This window comes from Rhipicephalus microplus, chromosome 6 (assembly GCF_043290135.1).
Source record: "Rhipicephalus microplus isolate Deutch F79 chromosome 6, USDA_Rmic, whole genome shotgun sequence".
NCBI classification, from domain to species: domain Eukaryota; kingdom Metazoa; phylum Arthropoda; class Arachnida; order Ixodida; family Ixodidae; genus Rhipicephalus; species Rhipicephalus microplus.
The window spans coordinates 55,993,885-56,009,927 of NC_134705.1; the positions used below are offsets into that span (position 1 = coordinate 55,993,885).

The 16,043-nt window shown below is 41.8% G+C and overlaps 1 protein-coding gene across 1 annotated transcript in view; it reads left to right on the forward strand.

Moving 5' to 3' along the window:
* The first annotated feature begins 2,307 nt into the window (after window positions 1-2,307).
* Window positions 2,308-16,043, forward strand: part of LOC119167641 (luciferin 4-monooxygenase) — a 105,005-nt gene continuing 91,269 nt past the window's right edge. The window contains exon 1 of the mRNA XM_075865981.1: window positions 2,308-2,358. The gene's annotated coding sequence lies outside the window, so the exon portion shown is untranslated. The remainder of the gene's footprint in view (window positions 2,359-16,043) is intronic.

Below are 16,043 nucleotides of genomic sequence, written 5' to 3' on the forward strand. Positions count from 1 at the left end.
ATAGGGGGCCAATTTTCTATCTCATAGCAGCTTTTGCTATAAAATACTTTTTAGGCGCTCACTTTGCACTTGGATATTTAAGAGGCGTTTTAATATGCACTGTAACTTTGGTGCTCAGGGTCAGTTAATGTGTTAGTACAAGATTGCTGCTATTATGTTTTTGTGCCAAACGCTCCCCACGCAGAATTTCCACTCTATCTAATTTATCTGCTTTACCGATGGGTTCAGTGATTAAAACCAATGAATATTATTGTTTTGTAAAAAAAAGTTTTCTGTTGTTCGCAATTACCTAGACACTTTGACAAAGTCTGCTCCACTAGACGAGGCATTAGCGAACATATACAGCAGTTCAAAACCAACAAAAGCCTTCATTCTCCATTTGATATTTTAGATTTTATCGATTTCCACGTGAGTCTTTTTTTCTCGCTACTGCTACTACTACTACTACACACACACACACACACATATATATATATATATATATATATATATATATATATATATATATATATATATATATATATATATATATATATATATATATATATATATATATATGATATATATATATATGATATATATGATGATATATATATATATATATATATATATATATATATATATATATATATATATATGATGTATATATATATATATATATATATATATATATACTGAGAATAATATATCAATGGACCAGTTTGTCTTCGTGCGTACATAGGGTATAACACAACGGGATCATTGTCAACCAGGATAAATATGTTTATATAAATACAGGATTTAAGTGTCCGCGTGTGGAATTTTGACACTCCACCCCTACGGGGTAGTCGTGGTAAGCTAATAATATGCGTGATCTATGGTTGGTAGATGTCCTTCTTCAGGGTATCAGCGGCTTGATCTCTAGAACCCGCTGGATAGCGCAAACTTCGCTTAAAAAAACACAAGTGAGAAAAACTTTTTAATTGGTATGCTCTTTTGCTCTATAGCCAAAGTCACTACAATTGCCACGAGGAAGTGCTTGCTAAGCAAGTAATAAGACGAATGTACGCAAAAATGAAATGATGGTGCTGACGCCACCAGTCATTGTGAAGCAACAGTGTTTCAGGGCGTCTACTTGCCCTAACGTACTTCTAAATTGGATATGTGAATGCATTGCTATACGTCTGGTCCACAAACGCTGCATAAAACTTTTCAAGGAAACTAAAAATAATACGTTGAGTTTATCGTCTCCAAAACCCCGTATTAATATGATAGACGCCAAAGTGGAGGGCTTCGAAATGTTTGACCACCTTGGATTCTTTACCGTGCACCTGAATTGAAGTATTTGAGACTCAAACATTTTCGCCTCCGTTAAAAATGCATCCACGGCAAGTCGATCTCGCGATTTTCGGGTTACCTGTCGAGTGCCACAACCATTGAACCACCGCAGTGCAGCATTGTTTTCTGAAAAATTCGTTAAAAGTGTCTGAGCGGAAGGCAACCGATGGTTTCTCAAATTTGTATGTCACGAATTAAGATTTTGTCTTAAAGTTTAAAGATAAAAGTTTGACCTTCATTGTCTTTTCTGATAAGGAGCTTATGTTCGTTAAACGACAATATTGTGATCAATAAATTATTGTTAACAATTGAAAGTGATTCAATGTTTCCCTACAGTACCCCTTTAAAGAACTGCACCTCTTGAATTGATAGATCACAGTCATGTACCTGTCGGGCTCGCATCGCAATTTTTGCCACGACGCTATAGGCCACTTCAAAGTCGGTTCGATCGTTGCAGCGCCGTGTCTGCTGAAGAAGGAAACCGTTAGCATTTCTTCATAGGTTTTTCTAATTCGTTGCTATCACAATAACTGCTGCACTTTCAGATGGACCTTTATGTCATTGACTTTCCCACGTGTTTATTGGAACCAGCGCAAAACATTATTAGTATGCATATTATCATGAAAGGCATTTTTTCCAACAATAACAGAGGCAGGATGTGTACGTGCAGACACTTCAGTTGAATAGTGTAGTGCTCGTCCTGAATGGTTATTCATGAGCAACACCGCAGTTCTACTCCACAGCTGGCTCATGACTAAATTTATAGCCCACAAGTATTGTTATGACCGGGAAATGTTCTTAAAATCTGGAAAGCAGTACTTCGACTTCCACCAATGCAGCGGATGCGGCTTCTGCGTTTCCTTTGCTAAAATGAATGAGTGGGATATCATATATTTGCATGAGGAAAAAGGGATGTCGGATGCTTAAAAATTTTGATGTCGTCAAACTGCTATATAATGAACTCGCACGCAATGTCACCGCGATCTTTGAGGTAGCGTCAAAATTTTCGCAGAGAACTCTGTAGTGTGGACGAAGCAGTTGGTGAGTCAAAATTAATTATTTTGCCCTTTAGTCTATTTTTTAGGAAGGAAGTGTACAAAGAAAGAAGTGCATATGGGCGTGACTGCCCACGGGCCAATACCTAAGTGCCTAGGGGCTAATACCATTATTATCATGTAGGAACATGTCCACCACAGTGGAGTAGCGGTCAAGGTGTCCGGCTTCTGACCAGTAGGTCGCTGGTTTCCTCTCAGCTGCGGTAGTCGCCTTTCCACATAGACGGAACTGCAAAATATCGTGTATTATGCAATGTCAGGCCTTGTCAAAAACCGCAAGATGGTCAAACTTATTGCTACCTTTATAACAGCGAATCACATGACTGTATATTGATTTTATTGTTGATGACCGTATGTATGATTTTATTGTATGTTGATATCATTATTTGTCACATTTATTTTATTGTTTTTCATTGATGTTATCGCTTAGGAACGCGTATTGTGCGGAAACGGTGCATTTCAATAGGAAAGGACGTGTTCATGAGCTTAATTACCGAGATTAAGGTGAAACAAGAGACTTGTTTCTCGGCACTGCCAAATGATAGTATAGAAGGGGGAACGTGGGGTTGCTGCCGATATCATTTTTGAGGAAAATATCAAACACCTGGTCAGTTTGTACGTCAAGATAAAGTATAAACCAATCAAGAAGACGAGTGCTAAAGCACTACACAAGTTTCATCAATGCAGAATGAATGTGAGTTCCTGAGATCCTCATGGTAGAATCTCTGAATTTATGTAGGCCACACTTGTGTTTTTGTTGGTTTTTTCAAGACGGCACGTGCATTGACTCTTCTGAGATGGTGATAGCTAACAAAGCTCAGATGCTAGCATAATGAATGTGCTTCTCACTTTTGTTCCTTGTCGTCCAACTTCTTGCATGGTTTATGTTTTTATTCATTTATAATTTATTTCTTTAATTATTTACTTGTACTCTCAGGGTGTACAAGAAGCATTGTAGAGGTCAACGTGTGAAGTAAAAGAATAGAATAGAAGCAATTCACATACAAACAAAAGTAGTGGAAAAACAATGCTCCTTCGAAAGAAAAGATATAGCACCATAAAATAGAGTATAAATGGCTACATACAAGATATGCGTATACATCAGCTAGTAATATAGAACGCAAAATACACCATTATACAGCATTTACAGCAACAGGCAATGTGTACTTGACCAACAAATTTGAATGATGCATTTTCATGCATAAATGGAGATGCGAAAAAAGTATACAGGGAATTGCATAAAAAAGTAAATCTATCGAAGTACAAAAACACATATACGCGTGCTAACAAAGCTAACGTTTATATGTTCACAAAAAGAGACCTGCATAAAAGTAGGTGGTAGACAAACCATAACTTGTAAATGCCATTTCGAGTGTGATGCAGCATTATAGTATGCTTGTTGGTTCGTTGCGGAAACGGTCGGTATCTTTTCTAGTGGTTAGTGACGCAGGCAACTTAATCCACTCATGACATATTCCTGGCAAGAATGAGTATGACTGGGTGACTGTCTGCTCTGAATGTACGTCAACTTTGCAAGGGTGGTCGACTCGTGGGGAGGTTCAAGATGCCGGTGCGATATATCGGGATTTCACGTGTTCGTTTTAATAATACGTTTCACGAAGAAGACAAGGACGAGATAACCTTGTTCGAGAAAAAAACAAGGGCAATGCCAAGTGTTTGTATCACAATAGTGACGCAAGCAGTTCGGTGGTAGTTGTGAAGGGTGAAATGGGCTGTTTCATTTTGTGCGTTTTCTATTGCGTGTATCATACTAGCAGTGCCAGGTTCCCACATCTAGCATGAGTAATCAAGGTTTAGTCTCACACAAGTAATGTCAAGCTGTTCTTTTAGCATCGGGGAAGCTGAAGAGAAGTTTGGTTTCAAATAACCAAGCATGCCGTTAGCTTTCGCTGTAATGTATTTAATCAATTTTTTCAATGAGGGATTGTTACGAATGCGTACACCAAAATATTTATGAGACATCAATCAATAAAGCAAAGTATAATTAGGTAAATAAGTAGGGCATGCAGACTTATTATAGAATATTCTCATTGTGTTGCATTAGACCTGTTAAGGTTTATTAAGCAGAGCTAACACCATGTTTAGATATTCTTATTATCACCATAGTATGTTAAAGTGTGATTAGGGCTTTCAAAACTTTGATATAAAACACAATCCTTGACAAATCTATATAAGCTTTAGAAACACTGTTGAATGCGGTCATTGTTGAGAGGGAACTCGGAAACAAGGACAAAGGGGAAGCTCTCCTTAACGCGAATTTTATTTTGCGGCAAAACGAACGAAAATCTACATCATACTAACCTTGGTCATACAACGAATATATTGCTACGTGCCATTGGCATGGAGCTGAAGAGGGCATAAAGTGTGACTGCTGCTCACTTAACCGGCTGTAAGTGTATCTGTGTCTACTCTTCTGAGTCGGTCCCTTCTCATAATCGGGGAGTTGTGGGGTCTTTTTCTCGTAACAATATCGTGCTTAAACCACTAACATTACGCGGATGATGCAAAGGCCAAAAAATATCTTGATTGAAGATGGTAAACGACAAAACCAGAAAATGACAAGAGTTAAATAAAAAAAATTGAGAGAACCGTCGTACTATAGGAGTCCATGATATGCGAAACACGAATGAGGAAGGTTGATTTGTCTCTTCGTAATAAGCACAGCATTACGAGAGGAAAAGAAATTATGGCTTGTGAGAATTCCATGCCATTATTATTATGTTTGAATGTGCCATTTACCTTCGTCGTCCATTCATGTCACGTGATACAAAATTTCGTGAATATGGAGCAAGCGAAACGTCTGCGACCGCACAATAAACGTAGCATGTAGTCGTGTTTTACATGACACGCATGTCATGATTATCGCGTTCGGACGTGTCAATCACCTTCGCCGTCCAGTCACGTCACGTAATATCCTAATTTAATTTTATGTCAAGCTAGCGAAACGGCTGCGACTGCATCATGAGCGTAGTATGTTGTCCTGTCATTACTTTACAGCTATGTCATGATCATCATGTTTATACCAGTGATATACTTTCGTCATTTATTGCTGTCACGTCACGCCAAATTTGGTATAGCGGAGCTAGCGAAACGGCCGCGAGTGCATCTTGAGCGTGGCATGTAGTCTTTCTCTTACATGACGCTCACTTCATGATTATCATGTTTCCACCAGTCACGTACCTTCGTCATCTATTGACCTCACGTAACACCAAGTATGACATATGTGAAGCTAGTGAAAGGGGAGAAACTTCCCTCGCGCTTTACTCCTGCGTTTAAACCATCGATACTACCTTGGTGTTTTGTTCGACCCACAGTGCATCTTAGTGCATCTGAGCTTTCATCACCAGTGCTGAAACAACTGTCTCGTCTTCTTTTGCACGAGAAATATAAAGACAGTGTACATACATATACCGATGGCTCTACGAACCACCAGTGTTCGTCAGGTGCAGTAGTTGTCACAGCAAGTAGTGTTACCATCAGCTTTAAGACTGACCACTCCATCATCTACAGCACCAGAACTAGCTGCTTTGCGCGCTGCACTTTGTGTGATCAATCGAGAACCACCGTAACAATGGTCAATTTTCAGCGACTCAAGGGCTGCCCTGCACTTTGTGCTCTCAGCACTGTGTCACGGGCCACACGAACAGCTTGTTTTCGAAATTTGATGCCTTCTCCACTTAGAAGTGTGGCAGCTTGGGCTAGTTGGTATGGCATGACGATAGTTATAGCGCGAGAACAAAACGACGACACAGAGTCTTTCGTCTCCTTCTTGTCTCTGTGTCGTCGTTTTGTTCTCGTGCTATAACTATCGTCATGCCTTCTCCACATTTCACACGAGAAAGGGCATCGTGTAACGTTTAAGTGGCTGGCACGTCACTGCGGTGTCATAGGAAACGAACATGCCGATAATGCCGCGCGGACGGCTCTTGAAGGAACACGAGAAGAAGCCATACCACTTTCGCGGATCGATGCTGCCAGTAATCTTCGACGACTTGCGCGTGAAATCACGTTTTCACTATGGCGCCTACCAAGCAACGAGACGAATTGTCAACACCACCTGTCCACTTTGGTGGCTCTCCGCATGCCCACTGGGCTCGACCGAAGAGAAGCCAACCTTCTTCATCGCTTATGGCTAGGAGTGGCAGTTACAAAATCTTATTCATTTGTCATAGGAATAGCTGACAACGCTCTCTGCGATGCCTGGCGTTGCGAAGAGACGCTAAACCACATTCTGTGCGACTACCCGTTGTATGACATCCAGAGACAGTCATTGGCGTCCGTTCTTTCTCGCATCCACAACAGCCAAACGTCTGCAAACACCATTCTTTCGAATGCCACAGAGAAGACATTGCAACAGAAGGCGACAAAAGCTCTGTTAAAATTCCTACGCGACATGGACTTGAACAAGCGCCTGTAACAGCAATGTCATACACGGTGAAAAACACGACAGGACTATGGCACAATTTGCGCCCGTGGGCTGCCGAGAGTGCTGTGTTTATCTCTTTTCCCGCTCTCCTCTCTTTCACCTCCTCCATGCACAGGGTAGCAAACCGGCTGCCTATGGGCTGGTTAACCTCCCTGCCAAACTTTTCCTCCTATTTTCCTTCCCTAGTGAGACAGCCGCGAGCACATAATGAGCGTGGCATGCAGTCATGTTGTTAAGTGACACGCATCTTATGATTATCATGTTTGCACCAGGTACATACCTTCGACATTCATTGACGTCACGTTACACTAAATTTGGCATATACAAAGCTAGCGAAATGGCTGCGACCACATTATGAGCGTGGCGTGTAATCAAGACTAGTCATAACGTTAAAAACATGACATGAATGTCATGATTGGTCATATCATGACAGAATTTGTTAGGGTCTCTCACTTATGTTTGCCAAGCAGCCATGTCATACCAAAACCAGTTTTGCGAATTGTCCTGCGAATAGAACCACCACAACAGCAGCAACACCATCAAATGTAAACATGACATTCACGTCATACTTCTCATAATCATAATGTTATGACTAGTAAGTTATGCTCGTTCACAGTAGACCCACAGTTGGAAGCAACCATCCGCACCACTGCCTCGCGCCGAAAGACACACTCAACTCTCTCGCCTGCCACCAAGGCTTGCCTCCACCAGGGGTCACCACCAGCGCTACCGCTCTACCAACCATGATGATGATAGTGGTGGTCACACAATGGATGGATGGATGGAGGTATCCGGCTGTGCCCCTCAGATCACGTGGTGGCTCACGCCACCTAGCCATAAAATTAAGTACTATCACTGTGTGTTTGAGGATTAAATTTCACTCGCGCCTCAATTGTAGCCACCAATCAGTTGACCTCCTCCTGGTTATTTCTACCTGTTTAAAGCCCATTTTGCCTTAACTGTCTCTAAACACCAATGCTTCAATTAATTTGGCACAACGTTTTTCAACTATAGTGCGAACACCTTTACAGAACATTATCACATGTGGAGCCGTTTCCTCCTCCTCTCCACATGCACTACATACCCTGTCTGTGCCTTCATATTTCGCTCGGTACGTCTTTGTCCGCAATAATCGCATTCTAGCCTCGAAGAGCAGAGAACTACTTTGAGAATTATTGTAGATCTTTTCCCTCGCAATTTCATGCTTAAAAGTTCGGTAAGTCTTCAGTGATGACTTCGTAAGCATTCCCATCTTCCACATGTCCCTTTCTGTTTCATTTTCCTTCTTCTTAACCGGTGCTTCCTTTTGGTTTGGTAGTCTGCTGTTGTCTCATTACTTGTTTGACAGTTTTAAAGTTCGCTTCCTGAATTTAGTATGAACACTCTTCATGTACAAGTAGCTGAAACTTTTCCTAGCCGAATGCTCCTCTACCGTTTTTCTCAAACGCTCTTCAAATTCGATATTGATGCTAGCTTCCCTGCACTCAGACGACGTTCATCCTACAATACTCAGTAGTCTATGATTTGAGGTATTCCCGAGCGCTCTCAAAGCAAGTCTACCTACCCCGCCAGGGTGGTCTAGTGGCTAAGGTACTCGCCTGCTGACTCGCAGGTCATGGGATCAAACCCCGGCTGTGACAGGGGCATTTCTGATTGAGGCGAAGATGTTGCTTGGAGATTTACTCAGATTTGGGTGCACGTGAAATAACCTCAGGTTACAGAAATTTCCGGAGACATCCACTAAGGCGTCTCTAATAAACAAATGGCGGTTTCGGGACATAAAATAGAAAAATCAATAAAAAAATTCTACTTATGCCACGTTGTTTAATGTGCAATCTTGCTTGAACTTCTCGTTTCATTCACAAGACCACGTTGCCGAGCGTCACACCCGGGACCATGACTTTTTTCGAATTCCTCTTACAACGTCCATACACATCAAACACCTATGAAAGGAAGCCTGTGACCTCTATCATCGCATTGTTCTGCAGTGAATACCTGCCCACTGCAGAATAGAAGACAACGTCCGGGCTGATGATGCTACCAAAGCTGGACACGACATTTTAGCAGAAATTGTCAAGATACCTTTCTCGAGGCAAGACGCAGCAAGGCTATTGTCGGCACACGCCTGGCGCTTTCAGCGATCCCTCTGGACACACCCTAGAAAACAGTATGAACCTCTGTACAAGATCAATCTATCATGTGACTTCAAGATGCAACGGATTCTCAACAGGCAAGACGAAACGTGTTTACACCGTATCAAAATAAACGTTGCATATACGAACTACTTCATCAACAACATTGGACTGTTCGACTAAGAATTTTGTGCCCGATGAACGTCGTTGAAGACATCAATCATGTCCTCTGTGAGTGCATGAAATACACATCAGAAAGACAGTCTCTGAAAATGGTCTCATAAATACAACAGGAAACCATAGTGCAGTTGAAAAATATTCTAGGACCATGGAAGAACACATCCAGTATGTTACACTCTACAATAGCGCTAATTGCATTCTTACGGGCACAGGCTTGAACGAAACGTTGTAAATAGTGCAGTGCGTGTAAGTGACTTTATGTGTTAGGAGACTGTTATGCGTGTATGCTAATCATTGTATATATCATTATCATCACCCAGCAACTGGAGTAGCCTGTCAGGCGAAAAACCAGGCAAACTTCTTTAGCTTCCCATTAAAATAATTTCTCTCTCTCTATCACAACGCTATACTTATTGTAGTTCCACAGTGTCTTATTTTTAGTTACATCTGAAATCCTGGTGCCCTTAATCACTACGTATGCTTCGTGCTCCCTTAGATACTCAGCCCCTTTGTTCATCTATACGACCTAATATTTGTATTTGTTCACTATTTTCAGCGTGACTTCCTGTATCTGATGCCCACTGCCTTTGTTATAATTAAAAATTGTGATTGCCGATTTTCGCCGCTGAACTTCATATTTAATGAGGGTGGCGACTTGGGCTTGTTGGTATGGTTGCATGATGATAGATGGTAGCGCAGACAACGAACACGGACAAGAGAAGGCACATAGACACAACACAGCGCTAACTTTCAACAACAGTTTATTACACGCAGATCTCCGTGGTGTATGCGATCCACCACGCCAACGTCGCACGTGCGTAGCTCTAAAAACCATCAAATATAACCAACGCGCGTGTTCCAATACTTTACAATTTTATATTTTTCAATCTTTTTTTTGCTTTTTCTTTCTTCCTTTTATCCCATGTTACCACAAACCCTATCGCGAATACATGTAATCAAGTTCCTTATCTGTCAACACCACTGATGGGCTGCTCACACACGTGTCACCTAGCTCTGCAATTTTGCCGGCCTCCAATACCGTATCAATTGTACTCGTATCAATTGTACGTCAAGTGTCGAAGCGGGTTCCCGAGGATCAAGCCACCAGGATCATCAACGAAGGTGTGGACGCTTTAAAATTGTGTAGGCCTCCATGCCGCAGTTTGCCTCTCAAACGCGTGGAAACTTATTTGACACAGCATGCTCTGAGTGTACTTCCAGTCGATAAAGAAGGAGGGTTTGCGGTTTTCTCGCATGATGAATTTAAAGAAAAGGCTAAAAGTGCTATTACGGCAGTGTTCAGCGAAAAGAAAAGTATTTCGATTGAAAAAGTGAGGGGAAAAGCAATAGAACTTTGTAAGAGGATGAATCTAGAAGGTGTGCTTAGCGGTATCAGAAAAAGTAAAAATGACAGTCTGGATGTGTTCTTTAGTGCTAAAACGCATAAGGAAGGAGTACCGTTCAGAGTGATAGTGTCGGAGAAGGACACGTGGCAAAAAGCTGTAGCTGTGTATCTGCAAAGAACATTAAACTTGCTTGACATAAATGACCCCTTCCTGACAAAAAATTCGGAACAGGTGATAAGTTTCGTCAGGGAACGAAAAAACATAGGGTTAAAAGCGTTTTCGGCTGACATAAAAGATCTGTACTATTCTCTGCCACAATCAGCAGTATTAACATGTGTTGGCGAATGCATCGATGAGTACGGTGCCGTTAGATTTAGCGCACAAGCAGGTACGTCCGTCGACAATTTCTTAGAATTACTTAGGTTTTACTTGTCGTCAACGTTTATTGAAAACAATGGTACCCTGTATCTGCAAAAACAAGGAGTATGCATTGGCTCGTGCTTAGCACCAGTTTTAAGTAATTTGTTTTTGGCTGAAATGGACAGGAGGCTATCAGGACGCCTAAATGAATACAATGTTGTGCACGTATTTAGGTACGTCGATGACTTTTTAGTGTTTATCAATGACAGAACTGCAGATTTTACTACTCAATGTAGTAGCGTGTGTAGCGTTTTTCGTGAGGGTCTTAACCCACTTGAAGTGACTTTTGAAATGCCATGTGACGGAAGGCTCAGATTTCTTGACATTAACTTTCAATTCTCAGATGAAAAGACATGCTGGTGTTACGAGCCCAGAGCAAGTAAGCCTTTACTACAGTTTCACTCAGCGCATACTAAACTGGTAAAACGAGGCATTGCGAAGATGTGCTTGAGTGAGGCACTAAAGAAGTCCTGCCGGTGCCTCATGAATGAAAGCTTCAGACAACAGGTCTCGAGGCTAAGCAATGCCGGGTACCCCAAGAGCCTCGTCGTGTCCGTTGCTGAAGGATTGCACAGAAAAGTGCTGGAGAAAAGATGTGAAGCGATGGATAGGGTGAGCTCAAGAAAGGAAAGTTTTGCCGTAATTCCATACATGCATAAGGTTTCTCACAGGATAAAAAAGATTGCGGAAAAATGTGGCACTAACGTAGTTTTCTCGGCACCCAATAAGTTGGTGAGTCTTTGCAGAAGCACAAGACCAGACAAGGGAAAATCAAATGTATGCCAAAAGAAACATAGAAACCTATTTGTGGAGTGCATCATGTGTGTTGTATACCTCATTCCACTTACTTGTGGAAAGTGTTATATCGGTCAGACCAGTAGATGCATAAACGATCGCTTGCGCGAGCACAATAACAAAGTAAATAGTGTTGTTCCTGATGGTTTTCTTTCCCTGCATTGCCAGAGATGTAATTGCACACCGAAATTCAAGGAAACGGTTATAATCAATAGAAGTAGGCACGAGATGACGCGATTGGTATTGGAGGCCGGCAAAATTGCAGAGCTAGGTGACACGTGTGTGAGCAGCCCATCAGTGGTGTTGACAGATAAGGAACTTGATTACATGTATTCGCGATAGGGTTTGTGGTAACATGGGATAAAAGGAAGAAAGAAAAAGCAAAAAAAGATTGAAAAATATAAAATTGTAAAGTATTGGAACACGCGCGTTGGTTATATTTGATGGTTTTTAGAGCTACGCACGTGCGACGTTGGCGTGGTGGATCGCATACACCACGGAGATCTGCGTGTAATAAACTGTTGTTGAAAGTTAGCGCTGTGTTGTGTCTATGTGCCTTCTCTTGTCCGTGTTCGTTGTCTGCGCTACCATCTATCATCATTCATATTTAAGCTATCTGGCTCATTACCACAGACGCCTATCAATCCCTGCAAACTTACCTTGTTGTCGGCTATTAATGCTATATCAACTGCATGCATCAATGCTGGTAATGACTGTTCATTCTGTTTTTCTTGCTTGGTAGAAGAGAGGCTAAAGTCAAGTTGACTTCTTTCTAATTTGGCTTCTAGTTCCTGGAGATACAGCATAAGCAACAAAGGAGCCAAGGGACATTTCTGTCGAAGCCCACGTTGTATCTTTATTTGTTCAGATACCTCGTCTTCACATTTCATAAAAACCTTGTTACTTTTATAGGTGTCCTTTAGAAGATTAGTTATCCCATCTTTCACATCTAGTGTGTTCAGTAATACCCAAAAGTCTTCCTAAATCACACCATCGCAAGCTTCCTTGATATCTAGAAATGCCAGCCACAGGAGCCTGTGTTCTTTTTCTGCTATTTCAATACACCGCATCAATGAAAACAGACTGTCCTCCAACCTATTTTGTTTACGGAACCCATTTTGTAGTTCTTTCAGAACTCCCTCATTCTTCACCCATGTCTGTAGTCTTTCCTTTACTATCTGCATCACCAGCCTGTAAACTACTCATGTCAATGTTTTAGGGCGGTAGTTGTTTATCGGCTTTGTCCCCCTTTCTTTTATAGATCATGTTCATCCTGCTTAGTTTCTACCCATAGGGAGCTTCAGCATCTATTATTGCTTTGCTCGCTGTCTCTCTTAATGTTTGTTTAGAGTTTGATCCTTGTTTATTTATTAGAATGATTAGGATACCATTAGGGCTTGTTGATGGGCTACTAGGAAGCTTTTTTTCTCTCTTCCCGCTCTCGTTGTCCCAGTGGAGCCACTGAGCTGACGAGTCTCTTTATCTGGTACGGTGCATGCAGCGTTTTCATGGTGTTTGAATTTTTTTGTCATCATTGTTTTTATATATTTCATTGCCTCATCCCCTTCTTGTCTGGCCCCTTGAACTGTAGTTATAAATCTCTGTTTCACGCTCTTCTTAATACTCAGAAAATTGAGATGGTTCCGAAATTTGCAGCAGCCTTTCTATCCTTTCTGATTACTTCCGCCATCAATTGGGCCTCCTTCTAGTCTTGTCACTGAGAAAATTGGACACTTTCCTTCTACCACTCAAAAAAGTTATAACATTTTTTAACATCACCTTCTGGTTTACCCCTATTTTTAGCATACTTGTGTTCCCTGGAGGCTTCCTGACATCTTACTATGGCTCTCTAAGCTTTCTAATCCCACCAGCTCTTGGGTTTGCGTCTGCTTTTCGCGGTTGATTCGACTAGTACCTTAGCAAGCTCTAACTCAAACAATTGAGTTAGAGTTGTGTACTTACACTGTAGAGTAGTATCGTCGGTGATTATTTTCTAAATTTCTTTAGTTTTTCCATTTGTATCTGCCTTTCTGAATAAATATTACATGTTTTTGGTCGTAAGTCTACCTTTTCAATTTCATTTCTCTTACGATCTGAGCTTGAAACGTTTGTGATCATTACCCAAGCTTCTGGACCCATATTCATCTTTGTTCTTTACCCTTAGCCGATCATACATTGTGTGTGACATTATTGCGTAATCTATCATCGACTGAAGCCTTCCCACCACCCATCTTGGCTGCCCTTCGAATTTCTCAGTGTTGTTGCAAATAATTGAACCTTACCTTTCACGCATAGCCAATAGCATACTGCCTGTTGGGTCAGTATATCCATTCATATCTTCTATGTGCGCATTCATATCTCCAAGTATAGTTACCTCACTGTCTTCTCCTTGTTCTTGATGCCATTTTCTATGCACTGCACCATTTGTTGGCTTTCCTCTCTCGCTTTTGCCCCTCTCTACAAGTTTACAAAACCCAGGAGCGTCATTTGCCCTGCCGTTTTCTCTTTTAGCCATACAATTTCCTTGCACTCCTGCTTGACCCTTCGCCAGTCTGTACTTATATGAATGAATGCCCCTATACCACTCCCATTCCATCTGCCTTCTGTTCTATTGCAATATTTCCACGCGTACTCCGAATTGTTAGGTGGTTGTTCCATGTTCCGAAGAACCTCAGGTGGTCTAAATTTCCGGAGGCCTCCACTACGGCGTCTCTCATGGTCATATAGTCGTTTTGGGACATTAAAACCCACACATCAATCGTATCGAACCTTGAAGTACGACTTTGCTGCGAGACAAAAACGCCACGTGGTGCAAACAACTTCTCAAAGAGGGTCAGCGCCCTCACTTTTTTTTTTCAACACAGCTGTCGCATTACTACGTTACAGAACTTTATAAAAGTTCACCTGCTCGTGATCGCGCGCAGGCAGGTTTATCTATGGCTGTGTGAATGAATGCGCTCCGCAACAAAAGAAAAAAAAAAATGTCCCAAACTTTCCGAAGAAAGTCGTGAGAAAAAGGGAATGCATTGCGTAGCGTCTATGACGGCGTTTCACACGGGCGAACCCAGCGTTAGAAGAAAAATGCTTTCCTTCTTACATTGTGCAGAGCCATGAGAACCCAGCGTTAGAAGAATATGGCCTTTCATACCATACATCCAATTGCGTCATTCGCCGCAGGTGGCGTTTTTTTGTCGTGGTAAACGCGGTACGTGTTTCGAGCTCTAGTAGATAGCGCGCGCGGTTAAATATGGCAGCATATCGTCGGAGTGAAAGATGGAGAGTGGGGCGAAGCATCCGTCCGCCCATTCGTTCTTGCTTCCGTCCGTCCAAGCGTGCCTCTGTGTGGTCGCCCATGCGTCCATCCGCCCGTCCGTGCATGCATCTGTTCGTGCGTCTGCACGTCCATCTGTGCGTCCGTTTTTGCGTTTGTTCATGCATGCGCTCCTGCGTCCGTCCATGCGTCCATCCGTCCATGCAGCCATCCGTGCGTCCGTCTATGCATACGTCTGTGTGTCCGTTCATCCACCTATTCAACACTCCAAGTACTATCGTCTCACATCTTTTCATCATATATTCCTCACATACAAGCACCGTCATCCAGTGGACATTCCAAGGACTGAATGGGAGGAGGCACACGCACACTTTCTTACGGCTTGCGCTTCGTGTCTACTTGCCACCTTTAACACTTGTGGGCACTTGTGGCGTTGCAAGAAGACCTTTCATACGTGTTAACCTAATACGGCCTATGTAGGTTCTGCCGCAATGACATTCTGTAAAATATAGAAACGTGTTAACTACGTTTGTAAATACAAGCTGGAGACAAGTCTGCTGAAGAAAAAACATTAGTCGTTGTTTATTCTGTATATCATGGTCAATTTTTATTGAATGGAAACAACTTTATTGTAATTGGGTGAACGTTTGCTTTGCCTCAAAAGCCATTCCGTGTGACACGGCCCCATCCGCCTGAAAAGGTTTCCGAAGTTGGAATAATTCAATTATTTGCGTACTTTATTGAGCTAGGCGAAAACTATATATATATATATATATATATATATATATATATATATATATATATATATATATATATATATATATATATATCATCAGCCTGACTACATCCGCTACAGGACAAAAAAGGCGTCTCCACTGTACCGCACCTGGTCCTGTGATTGCTGCTGCCAATTTGCACCCGCAAACTTCTTAATCTCGCCTGGTGATCTAACATTATGTCTCCCCCTAACCAGCTTGCCTTCTCTGGGAATACAGTTATATTCCTTAATGGCCAGCGGTTATCCGTCTACGCCCTACATGCCCTGCTCATGTCCATTTCCTCTTCTTGATTTCAGCTATG